Source organism: Canis lupus, chromosome 20, assembly GCF_011100685.1.
Source record: "Canis lupus familiaris isolate Mischka breed German Shepherd chromosome 20, alternate assembly UU_Cfam_GSD_1.0, whole genome shotgun sequence".
In the NCBI taxonomy this organism is placed as follows: domain Eukaryota; kingdom Metazoa; phylum Chordata; class Mammalia; order Carnivora; family Canidae; genus Canis; species Canis lupus.
In genome coordinates, this window is record NC_049241.1 from 50,709,982 (window position 1) to 50,723,198 (window position 13,217).

The 13,217-nt window shown below is 45.9% G+C and overlaps 1 long non-coding RNA gene across 2 annotated transcripts in view; it reads left to right on the top strand.

Moving 5' to 3' along the window:
• The window catches only part of LOC111091380, a 56,358-nt gene that overhangs the window by 40,502 nt on the left and 2,639 nt on the right, over positions 1-13,217 (top strand). Inside the window, exons 2-3 of one of the 2 annotated variants that reach the window (XR_005375120.1) lie at positions 5,458-5,719; positions 6,118-6,226. This is a non-coding gene — a long non-coding RNA (uncharacterized LOC111091380). The remainder of the gene's footprint in view (positions 1-5,457; positions 5,720-6,117; positions 6,227-13,217) is intronic. The other variant, XR_005375121.1, reaches the window with a different exon arrangement.

The following is a 13,217-nucleotide window of genomic DNA, read 5'->3' on the forward strand; positions in this document are numbered from 1 at the left end:
AAAAGTCCTAGGGATGGACAGTGGTGAAGGCTGCAAAGCCATGTGAATGTACTTAATGCCACTTAAAAATGATTGCAATTGTGATTTTTTTTCTTTCTTTCTTTCTTTTTTTTTTTTTTAGAGTGGAAGAGAGAGCAAGGGGAGGGGCAGAGGGAGAGAGAATCTTAAGCAGTCTCCATACCCAGAGTGGAGTCCGACACCGGGCTTGATCTCACAACTCTGAGATCATGACCTGAACCAAAATCAAGAGTCTGACTGTTAACTGACTGAGCCACCCTGGTGCCCCTATGATTGTAAATTTCATGTATATTTCACCACAATAACGAAAAAGTATATGAGAAATTTTTAAATGAGCTATCAAACCATGCAAAGACGTGGAGGAACTCTAAGCACATATTTCTTTTGCTTTAGTGAAAGATGCCAGTCTGGGAACATTCTCTACTATATGATTCCAACCATACGACATTCTGGGAAAAGACAAAACTTTAGAGACAGAAAAAGATCCGTAGTTGCTGGCAGATGTAGATGAACAGTAGATTTTTAGGGCAATGAAACTATTTTGTATAGGACTATAATGGTGGGTCTGTGCCATTATTTTCAACGTCCATAGAATGTCCAACACCAAGAGTGAGCCCTGATGTAAATTGTGGGCTTTAGTTAGTAATGTATCAATATTGCTTCATTCTTTATTCTTCATCGGACACTAATGCAAAATGTTAGTCATGGGGGAATGGGGAGGGGAGTGGGAATATGGACACTCTTTGTACTTACTGTTTAATTTTTATGTAAAACTTAAACTGCTCTGTAAATTAAAGTCTATGAATTTTTACAAAATGCATGTCCCATCCCAACTGCCTATGACCAAGTCCAGGGCCCCCGGTCCAGTGACACTTCAGTCTTAGCTGACACTGTTTCCTCTGCTTAGATGCCCACACTTAACATTTGAGGTTCCCCCATTCCTAGGCTGAGTCCTCCAGCAGTCTCCCCCTTTGTGATCACTGGTCTTCCCAGCTTCTGGAGGAGGGTGGTGATCTAGGCAAGATGTTGTGTGAGGGTCTAAGGAACCCAAGTACTGTGGACAGGGATGAGAGCTGTATTTTTTTTAAGTCCTTTTTTAGGTTAATTGATCTTTAACCAGATCACCAGAATGATCACCAGATTCACCAGAATGAGCTGATGTTGTTTCCCTTAAAAGGGAATGAGGGAAAGAGACCAGGAAATAAGAAATGGAAAGGAGGGGATCCCTGGGTGGCTCAGCGGTTTAGCGCCTGCCTTTGGCCCAGGGCGAAATCCTGGAGACCTGAGATCGAGTCCCATATCGGGCTCCTGATATGGAGTCTGCTTCTCCCTCTGCCTCTGTCTCTGCCTCTGTCTCTCTCTCTGTGTCTTTCATGAATGAATAAATAAATAAAATCTTAAAAAAAAAGAAATGGAGAGGAATTAAAAGACAGTTTCCACAGGAACATTTAAATGGCTTTAAATGCTGAACCTGCCCTCAACAGGATTCAGTGTGTAATAATTCATCGTGAATTAATCATTAAAAACCTATTTGTAAGCATAAAATTTCTGTCTCTTATCATCCTAAGCCCTTAATAAACAAACTCTTAAAATTCGATCAGTTAATTAACTTGAATTTAAATAAAACAAAAAAAAATCAATCAGTATTTTGGCAACAGGCACTATTTCCCTACAGAGCCTCAACAACAAAAGGTGAAGACAAGGGGGGTGCATTGCTCTGGTGGCCGGTCACACCTGCATCTGAATCCACCAGGGAGCCCTGCGCACGTGAGAAAGCAGCTCTGTCAGTAGCTGGCAGCAGCCCCTCAGCTCAGTGAGGCCACTCTGTACAGGGGTCCCTCAGACCAAAGAGAAACTACGTGATTCCCAAGCCATTCCCCACTCTTCTTAGACCCTGATTTCTCATTAAACCAGACAAAAGCATCATTGGGCAAAAAGATGGTGGCATTGCACTCATGGGAAATCAGGACTTGGGGCTACTTTTTCTCCCGGCTCCCCCAACTGCCAAGCTTATCTCTACAGATGGCAGATCCAGCTGGCACTTCAGTTAGCAAACTTTTTTGGGTGAGATTGTGGACAAACCCCCTTAAATGCTGAAGCAAGAAAAATCTCAATTCCAAGGAAAACAACTAGTCATGAAGCTCTGGTTTTTATTCCAAAGGAAGCAAACTGAACTTTCCCCTCCAGGTGGTTTCCAGATCAGCCTTAGTTCAAGGCAAAGACCAGATCAACCCTAGCACTGGGAACAGTGCTTTGGAACAAAGGGGGAAATGGTTTCTACCAACCTGGGTAGAGAGAAAGGGGGAATCTGGCTCCCTCTCGTGGTCACCATGTGTCACACACTCGTTGGCGGCCCCGCTTCATTGCCACCTGCCATCATCATGCACCAAGTCCTCTCTGAGGTCACCAGCACATCTTTCAGTAGGTGCATAAATATACCGTGGTCATCCAAATAGACAAATATATAGAGATAGAGATAGAGATAGAGATAGAGATAGAGATAGAGATAGAGATAGAGATAGAGTTAGAGATGATAGAGATAGAGGTAGAGATAGAGACAAAAAATATATATGGAGAGAAAGAGAATCTATAGAGACAGTGAAAAGATCAGGGGTTGCAGGGGAGATACATGAGCAGAGCATAGCAGAGTTTTATGACAGTGAAATTATTCTGGATCATAGTAATGGATACGGGATCTCGTGCCTTTGGCAAAACCCATAGAATGTTCAGCACAAAAACTAAACCCTAATGTAAACTATGGACTTCAGTTAATAACGTATAAATATTGCTTCTCCAGTTGTAACAATGTTCCCCACTAATGCAAAGTAATAGGGGAAACTAAGAGGTGGAGCAGAGGGGATTTATGAGGATCTTCTGTACCATACACTCAATTTTTCTACAAACCTAAAATTGGGGTCTATTTTTTTCTGATGTCTATTTTAAAAAAAAAAAACTTCATTTGATGCATAATATAAAAACTGATACAGAAAACAAGTACTGCATGAAACCAGTTATAGGAGGTCCATAGAGGATCTATACAGAGATCTACAGAAAGTAGATGGTGGGTGCCAGAGTTGGGGAAGGGGAAAATGAGGAGTTCATGTTTAATGGGGATGGGTTTCAGTTTGTGGGAAGATGCAGAGTTTGGGAGGTGGATGGTGTGGACGGTCAGTCAACAACATGAATGTGCTTAATGCCACTGAAATGTATGCTTTGAAATGGCTAAGATGGGGCACCTAGATGGCTCATTGGGCTAAGACTTAATTTCAGCTCAGCTCATGATCTCAGGGTTGTGAGGTCGAGTCCCACGTTGGGCTTTGTGTGGGGGGTGGAGCCTGCTTAAGATTCTCTTCCCCCTTCCTCTCCCTCTGCCCTTCTCCCCCCTCTAAAAAAAAAATATAAGTAAATGGCTAAGATGGTAAATTTTATGTGATGTGCATTTTACCACAATTTTTTGAAAGATGCTTAGAGGGGGGAAAAGATGGTATAATTCTTTGAAGACACTATGGGAAAAACCCTTTCTAGGGCAGCCCTGGTGGTGCAGCGGTTTAGCACCGCCTGCAGCCTGGGGTGTGATCCTGGAGACCTGGGATCGAGTCCCACATTGGGCTTCCTGCATGGAGCCTACTTCTCCCTCTGCCTGTGTCTCTGCCTCTCTCTTCGCTCTCTCTGAATGAATGAATAAATAAATCTTAAAAAAAAAAAAAAACTTTCTATAAAGGTTTTTTTTTTTTTGAGATTTCATTTATTTACTTGAAACCAAGAGATAGAGCACAAGCAGGGAGTAGAGGAGAAAGCAGGCTCCCCACTGAGCAGGGAGCCTGATGCTGGGCTCGATCCCACGACCCTGGGATCATGGCCTGAGTCAAAAGCAGCTACCCAACCGACTGAGCCACCCAGGTACCCCAGGAAAAACCCTTTCTAAAGTTAGCATGGGAAAAACCTTTCCAACTGTGGCTCTAGAGCTACAAGATTAAATATTGATAAACTCAACTATATGAAAATAAACTTTGGGGCTCCTGGGTGGCTCAGTTGGTTAAGCATCTGCCTTTGGCTCAGGTCATGATCTCAAAGTCCTGGGATCAAGCCCCTCCTGGGGCTCCCTGCTCAGCGGGGAGCCTGCTTCTCCTCCTTCTACTGCTCCCCCTGCTTGTGCTGTCAAATAAACAATTTTGTGTTTTTTTTTTAATAAACAGGGGCACTTGGGTGGCTCAATGGTTGAGCATCTGCCTTCAGTTCAAAGTGTGATCCCGAGACCCTGGGACCGAGTCCCACATCGGGCTCCCTGCATGGAGCCTGCTTATCCCTCTGCCTGTGTCTCTACCTCTCTCTCTGTGCCTCTCATGAATAAATAAATAAAATCTTAAAAAAAAAAAAAAAAGGAGACCCCAGAGAGCTCCCGTGTCCCTTCCACCACGTGAGGGCACAGCAAGAAGTGTCTACAATTCAGGAGAGAGCCCTGGCTCCGCCGGGCCGGCACTCAGGTCTCAGACTTCCAGCTTCCAGAACTCTTTGAGAAACAAACACCCGTTTTATAAAGCACTGGGTCTGTGGTATTTTGTCGGGACACCCTGAACGACCCGAGACAGAACCTCGCCCCGGGCCATTCCACACTTTAGCTACACCCTGGCATCCACAGCTTCTCCGTGGGAACTCCGGTAAGGACCCCAGGCCCCGGGAGCCACCCACCCACCCCGAGGTCAGGTGCAACTTCCTGTGTCCCCACGGCCTTGCTGCCACTTGCTGTTGGCACATCTCTGCCAGATTGTGGTGACTCTCATGTGGCCAACTGGGATCCTTCTGGATGCTTGGCTGAGACCAATGAAAGAGGCTTCTGGTCCCCACTTAACCAATTCCACTGCCTCATCCGGGGCCTCACCAGCAGCCAGCAAGCAGGGCCCTCAAGGGCCGGCCTCTCCTCAATCAACAGCCCTCAAGTGCTTACGATTACGAAGATGGGGTGCCTGGGGGGCTCAGTTGGTTAAGCATCTGCCTTCAGCTCTGGTCATGATCTCAGGGTCCTGGGATCAAGTCCTGTATCGGGCTCCCTGCTCTTCAAGGAGTCTGCTTCTCCCTCTGCCCCTCCCCTGCTTGCTCTTTCTCTCAAATAAATAATAAATAAAATCTTTTTAAAAAACAAATACAAAGATCAATCATTGAACCAGCTTTTTGAAAGAAACCTGGTTAATTAACATTTCTTACCATATCCTGTTCAGGCAGGTCATACCGTTGGGGTATTCACCAAACAGCTTCCTTGGACAGATTTTTTTGTTGTTGTTCCACTGACCTTTACCTCCTGCCTTTGATGCTGTTAAAAAACAAGAATTATACCTTTAACAAGCTCCAGTAAAAGTCTAGGGGAAAATGTAAACTCAGGGGCACGGGGCAATGGGACCTAATTTCTTTTACTAATTTCAGTGTTGTTTTAATTTTATACAGGGGGCATATTGCCCTGGGGGAAGAGGAGAGTTCTATTCACAAGAGCCCAGAAGTGGAAACAACCCAGATGTGCAATATTTGAATAAGGAGTAAACCAGATGTGGTGGAGCCACACGGGGGACTATTAGTCACCCATAAAAAGGAATGAAATCCTGTCCTTGCTACAACATGGATGATCGTCGAAAACACTAGGCGAATAAGAGGTCAGACACCGAAGAGTCACGCAGTGTAGGATTCCATCTGTATGAAATATCCAGAGTCGGTAAATCCATAGAGACAAGCAGGCTGGGGATGGCCAAGGACCAGATGGCGGGGGGCATAGCAAGTGACTGCTTAGTGGGGGTGCTCTATGTGGGGGCGATAGAATGTTTTAGAAATAGAGGTGGTGGTCACACAATGCGAAGGTTCTGAGTACCACTGGATGGTACGCCTCGAAGGGGTTAGTTTGATGCTATGTGGGTTTCACCTCAATGAAAGTTAAAATAAACAGTTGACAAACGTGGAGCCTTATCCCTGCCAACCACCCTCACACTTTCCCCCTGAGCTTTCCCCTTGTTTTCCTTGAGTAACAAGGTCAGTGGCGTGAGAGAAAGGGGCCGGGGGTGGAAGGTCTGGGACCTCCCTGACAGCGCAGCGGCTCCAAGGATGTTGTTTCGGCAGGTCCTCCGTGGCTGCAGGAGACATGTGGTGCCGGGTCCGCGGAGCCTAGGGAGTCCTTGGCCGTGTGCCTCGTCTGACCTCAGCTGACCTGGAAGGGCCATCCCCACAGGTATGGTTCCTAATAACAAGTGGCTGCTCTTCGTAACAGCTGCCAGGTGGGGAAAGGACACCGAGCCTTGCAGCTGCCCTCAGGGAAATCTTAAAAGGGCAAGGCCAGGACTTCTCCTCGGGATGGCAGCCGGTTCTCCAGAAGCTCCATCTGGTAGGTCATGATGCATCAGTGACAGCTTACGTGAGATGCCAGTGTCTCACGAGCTCCGTAAGGTACAGGAACAAAAGTGTTGGGCAGGGAAGCCCGGGTGGCTCAGCAGTTTAGCGCCGCCTGCGGCCCAGGGCGCGATCCTGGAGACCCAGGATCAAGTCCCATGTCGGGCTCCCTGCATGGAGCCTGCTTCTCCCTCTGCCTGTGTCTCTGCCTCTCTCCCTCTCTCTCTATGAATAAATAAATAAATCTTTAAAAACACACACACACAAAAGTATTGGGCAGCATTTCGAGGCCCCTGGTGACATCATTGATTCAGGCATTGAGCAAAAATCCTTAGATGAGAGGCACCTGGCTGGCTCGGTCGGTAGAGCGTGCTCCCTATTATCTCAGGGTTGTGAGTTTGAGCCCCACATTGGGTGTAGAGATGACTTAAATATATATTTTTTATATAAATATATTTTTAAAATCCTTTGGGGCACCTGGGTGGCTTGGTCAGTTACGCATCCAATTCGATCTTGGCTCAGGTCTTCATGTCTGGGTCATGAGTTCGAGCCCCGCGTTGGGCCCCGGGCATGGAGCCTACTTAATAAAAAAAGAGAGAGAGAGAGAGAGAGAGATGCCTGGATGGCTCAGCAGTTAAGTGTCTGTTCTCTGTTCAGGGTGTGATCCTGGGGTCCTAGGATCAAGTCCTGCATCCGGCTTCCTGAAAGGAGCCTGCTTCTCCCTCTGTGTCTGTGTCTGCCTCTCTGTTTCTCTGATGAATAAACAAATAAAATCTTTTAAAAAAATAGATGAAAGGCAGAAAGGAAATCTGACAGTGGGGGGCCCAGCCTGGACAGCCAGTCCTGGCATGTGTCCCAATGGGATGCAGTAGTAAGCCAGAGCACCCACTTGGGCATGCTGGAAGCTCTGGGAGCAGTGGTTTGGTGACTTGACTGTTTAATGGCATCACCTGGGGAGATTTCAAAAGTGTGGTTGCCTAGGACCCTGCCCTGGACAGTGACTTCACTGGCCTGGTTAGGTCATACTCCCCAGGTGGACCCACTGTGCATCCTGAGTTGAGAGCTGGTTTGCAGGAACTGTAGGGACAAAGGAACAGTTGAATGGCACAACCAGCTGACAGATCCATATGTGGGATACAGCTCACAATGGCTAAACCCATTTCTGCTACAGGCCAGAGTATGGGGGTGGGGAGACTTCTCTAGGTTAAAAGGAAGTTAAAACAACTAAATACAATGTGCAGACCTTGTTTGGTGCTAGATTCAAACAGATCCAAATTTAAGAAGACACGTTGAGACTGTCAGAGAAATAGGATCATGGACTGGCTTCAGATGATTCCAGAGAATTACTGTGGATTTTGTTCAGCATGACAAGCATGTTGTCACTGTATAAAAAATTCACACTGTAGTTATAGGGGTGAATTGATGTGATGTCTGGGATTTACTTTAAAATACTCTAGCAGGGGACACCTGGGTGGCTCAGCGGGTGAGCATCTGCCTTTGGCTCAGGGAGTGATCCCGGAGTCCCGGGATCAAGTCCCACCTTGGGCTCTTTGCATGAAGCCTGCTTCTCCCTCTGCCTGTGTCTCTCTGCCTCTGTGTGTGTGTATCTTATGAATAAATAAATAATCTTATAAATAAACAAACAAACTCTAGCAAGGTTTGTCTGGGTGGCTCAGTTGAGTAAGCACCGTAAGCATCTGCCTTTGGCTCAGGTCATGAGCCCATGGTCCTGGGATCAAGCCCCACATCAGGCTCTCTGCTTAGCACGGAGCCTGCTTCTCCCTCTCCTGCTCCCCCTGCTTGTGCTCTTTCTCTCTTTCTCTGTGTCAAATAAATAAATAAAAATTAAAAATAAAGCACTCTACCAAAGAGAAAATTAAGAAAGGACTCCTGACCCAAAGGTGGCAAAATCTTAACTGTTGTGTTGGGTGATGAATATGTATAGAGGCTCAAACATACTTATGTGTTTGGAATTTTCCAGACAAAAGAGTTTTAGAGCTTTGTTAGCTGTTCTAAAACCTTGATGTCCTATTGGTGCTGCCTCTCCACTCAGGTGTCTCCCAAATTGGTACCTCTCATGTGACCAAATTTGGAAGAGAGTGATTGGCTGAGAGTTTGTAAGAAGCCACACGCTTGGGGTGCCTAGGTGGCTCAGTGGGCTAAGTGTCTGCCTTCTGCTCGGGTCATGATCCCAGGGTCCTGGGCTCTCTGCTCAACAGCCAGCCTGCTTCTCCCTCTCTTTCTGCCCCTCCCCTCTGCTTGTGTGTGTGCACGTGCACACGCACACACACACACACACACACACACACACACTATCTCTCTCATAAATAAATAAATCTTAAAAAAAAGAAAGATGCCTGTTCATGCCCTTCTACCCGTGGTCACTTTTAGAGCCCCTGGCGTCAGGGTAGAGCAAGTCTAGAAGAGCCCACTATGCACACTCAGGTGATTACAGCTGAGCTTGCTCCAAAGCCTGGACTAAAGTGAGTCATGAGGCCCCTGGAGCACAGAATTTGGGTAGATGCTGCACTTACTGGACTAGAGAGGGAGTCCTCCTTAAAGCCTATGCCATAGGCACCTCGCTTGCCATACCCTAATCCAGGTCCTACTGCGTTGGATGCCTCAGTACAATTCCCAGGAAACTAGGGAACTGGACAAGGTCCCAGGGCGAAGCGGGTGTCACTGCCCATCCCCCGCACCCCACGAAGTCTCAAGGAGAGGACCAGGCCTCTTGCTGACAAGGTGGGTGCAGGTTCGAGCAATGTGGTCCCTCCCTACAGCCCTGACTTCAGCTACTACCCATCTACCATCTCTAAAGAGCAGTGTGTGCTCTGAAAAAAGGATGTGTGCTGACTGCACTACCTTCGCCACCCACCGCCTCTCCAAACAAAAGCAAGGGGTGGCTGTGCCCTTCCCACTGTGGGGAGGCCAGGAGCCGCTTCTGAGCCAAACCTCTGGTGCCCTCTGCCGGACGCCCTGATTACAACAACCTGCTCAGAGGACTTCAGCCAAGCCCTGGACTAGCTGGGAAAGCTGAAATAATTAAAGCCCATTAAGAATAAATTTTAAGAAAAAGGGAAAACTGGAAAATGTTCCTCCTGAATTCCAGTGTCTTTTGGCTCTGAGAGATAAGTTCCAGGCTCTGCCGCTCGTCTGTTTACTGAGCACTCCCCAGGGGCAGCCCTGGGCCGGGTGCTAGGTCCGCCTGGGCTATGGGCAAGGCTGGGGAGCAGCAGCCCCTGGGGTGACAGGGTCGGGGGCGGGGGGCACGGATTCAGAGCTAGGATCTTACCCAGGCAGACACACACATTGTGGAATGCAAATGCATGCTGGGTACCAAGTGCTTTCTTGTGGTTTTGATATTTCTCACAATCCTGGACAGAATCGTTCCCATTTACAGATAAGGAACCTGAGGTCTGAAATCACTCCACCTGTCCTCGGTTAGTCACAAAGCCCGTAAGTGTGATTCAAATTCTATTTCTTTCAAAAGATTTTATTTATCTATTTGTTCATTTATTTTAAAGATTTTACTTATTCATGAGAGACACACAGAGAGAGGCCGAGACATAGGCAGAGGGAGAATCAGGATCCTCACAGGGAGCTGGATGCAGGACTTGATCCCTGGACCCCAGGATCAAGCCATGAGCTGAAGGCAGATGCTCAACTGCTGATCCACCCAGGCATCCCTAAGATTTTATTTATTTACCAGAGAGCGAAAGCAATCACAGAGAAAGGCAGAGAAGCAGGCTCCCCGCTGAGCAGGGAGTGTCAGGGAATGAGAGGCCCTGTGTCTCTGCCTCTCTCTCTCTCTCTCTCTCTCTGTGTCTCTCATGAATAAATAAAATAAAATCTCTAAAAATATATATATATACCATATCATTGACTATAGTCACCGTGCTGTATCTTACATCCCCATGACCTACTCATTTTAGAACTCAAAGTTTGTACCTTTTGACCCCTTCACCCATTTTGCCCACCCTGCCCCCATTCTCTGGCAATTACCAGTCCTACTATGTATCCGTGAGCTCATTTTTTTGTTCGTTTGTTTTTTCTTTGCTTTTCTGGCTTTTTTTAGATTCCACATATAAGTGAGATCATTTGGCATTTGTCTTTGTTTCACATAGCATAATGCCTTCAGGGGACCATCCGTGTTGTCACAAATGACAAGACTGTCTTATTTTCTATGGCTCAGTAATAAAATTTTCACATTTCACCACATTTTCTTTATCCATTCATCAACTGATGATCAACTGATGTTTCCATATCTTGGCTATTGTAAATAATGCTTCAGTGAACATGGGGGTGCAGATACCTTTTTGAGTAAGTTTTTAATTCAGATAAATATCCAGGGGCAGATTTGCTGGATCATAAGGTAGTTCCTTTTTTTTTTTTTTTTTTTAAGGTTTATTTCAGAGAAAGACCAAGCATTGGGGGTGGGGGGACAGAGGGAGAGGGAGACAAGCAGATTGCCTGCTGAGCAGGGAGCGTGACTCAGGGCTCCCATCCTAGGACTCTGAGATCATGACCTGACCGAAATCAGCAGTCAGAGGTTCAACCCAACTGAGCTACCCAGATGCCCCTAGATAATATGTTAGTTCTATTTTTAATTTTTTGAGGAAACTCCATCCTATTTTCCACAGTGGCTGCACTACTTTACAGTCCCAACAGTATGTGAGGGTTCCCTCTTCTCCATGTCCTGGCCAACATTTGTTATTTCTTGTCTTTTTGATACTAGCCATCCTGACAGGTGTGAGGTGATATCTCATTGTGGTTTTGTGGTTTTGATTTGCATTTCTCTGACGATGAGTGATGTGGAACATCTTTTCATGTGTCTGTTGGCCATCTAGATGTCTGGATGCCCATTTTTTTAAATTTATTCATGAGAGACAGAGAGAGAGAGGCAGAGACATAGGCAGAGGGAGAAGCAGGCTCCCTGCGAGGAGCCTGATGTGGGACTCGATCCTGGGTCTCCAGAATCATGCCCTGAGCCAGAGGCAGACGCCCAACCGCTGAGCCACCCAGGTGCCCCTGGATGCCCATTTTTATTTATTTTTATTTATTTTTATTTATTTTTAATTTTTATTTATTTATGATAGGCACACAGTGAGAGAGAGAGAGAGAGAGAGAGAGAGAGAGGCAGAGACACAGGCAGAGGGAGAAGCAGGCTCCACCCAGGGAGCCCGACACGGGACTCGATCCCGGGTCTCCAGGATTAGGCCCTGGGCCAAAGGCAGGCGCCAAACCGCTGCGCCACCCAGGGATCCCTGGATGCCCATTTTTAAATCAGATTTTTTCCTGATTGAATTGTATGAGTTCTTTATATATTTTGGATATATGTATATCCATATATATATATAAAATATGATTTAGAAATATTTTCTCCCGTTTGCTAGGTTGCCTTTTCATTTTGTTGGTTTCCTTTGCTGTGCAGCTTTTTAGTTTGCTGTCATTCCATTTATTTATTTTTGCTTTTGTTGCCGGTGCCCTTGATGCCAAATCCAAAAAATCATCACTAAGACCAATGTCGAGCTTACTGCTTGTTTTCCTCTGTGAGTTTTATGGTTTCAGATCTTAGGTTCTTTAATCTATTTTGAGTTACTTCATGTGTGTGGTGCACAATAGTGGCCCAGTTGCATTCTTTTGCGCGTGGCTGTCCAGTTTTTCCAACACTATTTATCGAAGACTTTCCCCTACCCCTAGTATGTTCTTGGCTCCTTTGTTGTAAATTAATTACCCATATATGCATGGATTTATTTCTGGGCTTTTTATTCTGTTCCACTGAGCTGCATGTCTGTTTGATACTGATACCAACTACACTGTTCTCAGGAAGCCTGATGCCTCCAGCTTTGTTCTTGAGATTGCTTTGACTGTTTAAGGTCTTCTGTGGTTCTCTACAAATTTTAGGATTTTTTTCTAGTTCTATGAAATGCCACTGGAATTTTGGTAGGGTTGTAGATTGGGGTAGTGTGGACATTTGAACAATATTCTCCCCATCCATGAGCCCTGAGTATCTTTACATTTATGTCTTTGGTTTTTTATGGTTTTTTTTTTGTTTTGTTTTTTTGTCTTTGTCTTGTAATTTTCAGCATACAGGTCTTTCATCTCCTTGGTTAAATTTATTCCTAGGTGGTGTTTTGATGTAATTATAAATGAGATTGTTTTCTGAATTTGTTAGTTATTAGCGTATATATATGCAACACTTTTGAGTATTTTTTATCCTTCAACTTTACTGAATTCACTTGGATTTTTTTCAAAGATGTTATTTGAGGGTAGCCCTGGTGGTGCAGCGGTTTAGCGCCGCCTGCAGCCGGGGGTGTGATCCTGGAGATCCGGGATCGAGTCCCACATCGGGCTTCCTGCATGGAGCCTGCTTCTCCCTCTGCCTGTGTCTCTGCCTCTCTCTCTCTCGCTCTGAATGAATAAATAAATCTTTAAAAAAATATATGTTATTGGGATCCCTGGGTGGCGCAGCGGTTTGGCGCCTGCCTTTGGCCCGGGGCGCGATCCTGGAGACCCAGGATCAAGTCCCACATCGGGTTCCCGGTACATGGAGCCTGCTTCTCCCTCTGCCTGTGTCTCTGCTTCTCTCTCTCTCTCTCTGTGTGTGACTATCATAAGTAAAAATTAAAAAAAAATTGAAAAAATATGTTATTGATTTGAGAGAGAGAAAGAGAACGAACACAGGGTGGGGGCAGAGGGAAAGGGATCATGACCGGAGCCAAAAGCAGATGCTTAACTTACCGAGCCACCCAGGCACCCCCGAATTCATTCGTTCTGTCAGTTTTTTTTTTTTTTTAAAGATATTATTCATTCATTCATGAGATAGAGAGAGA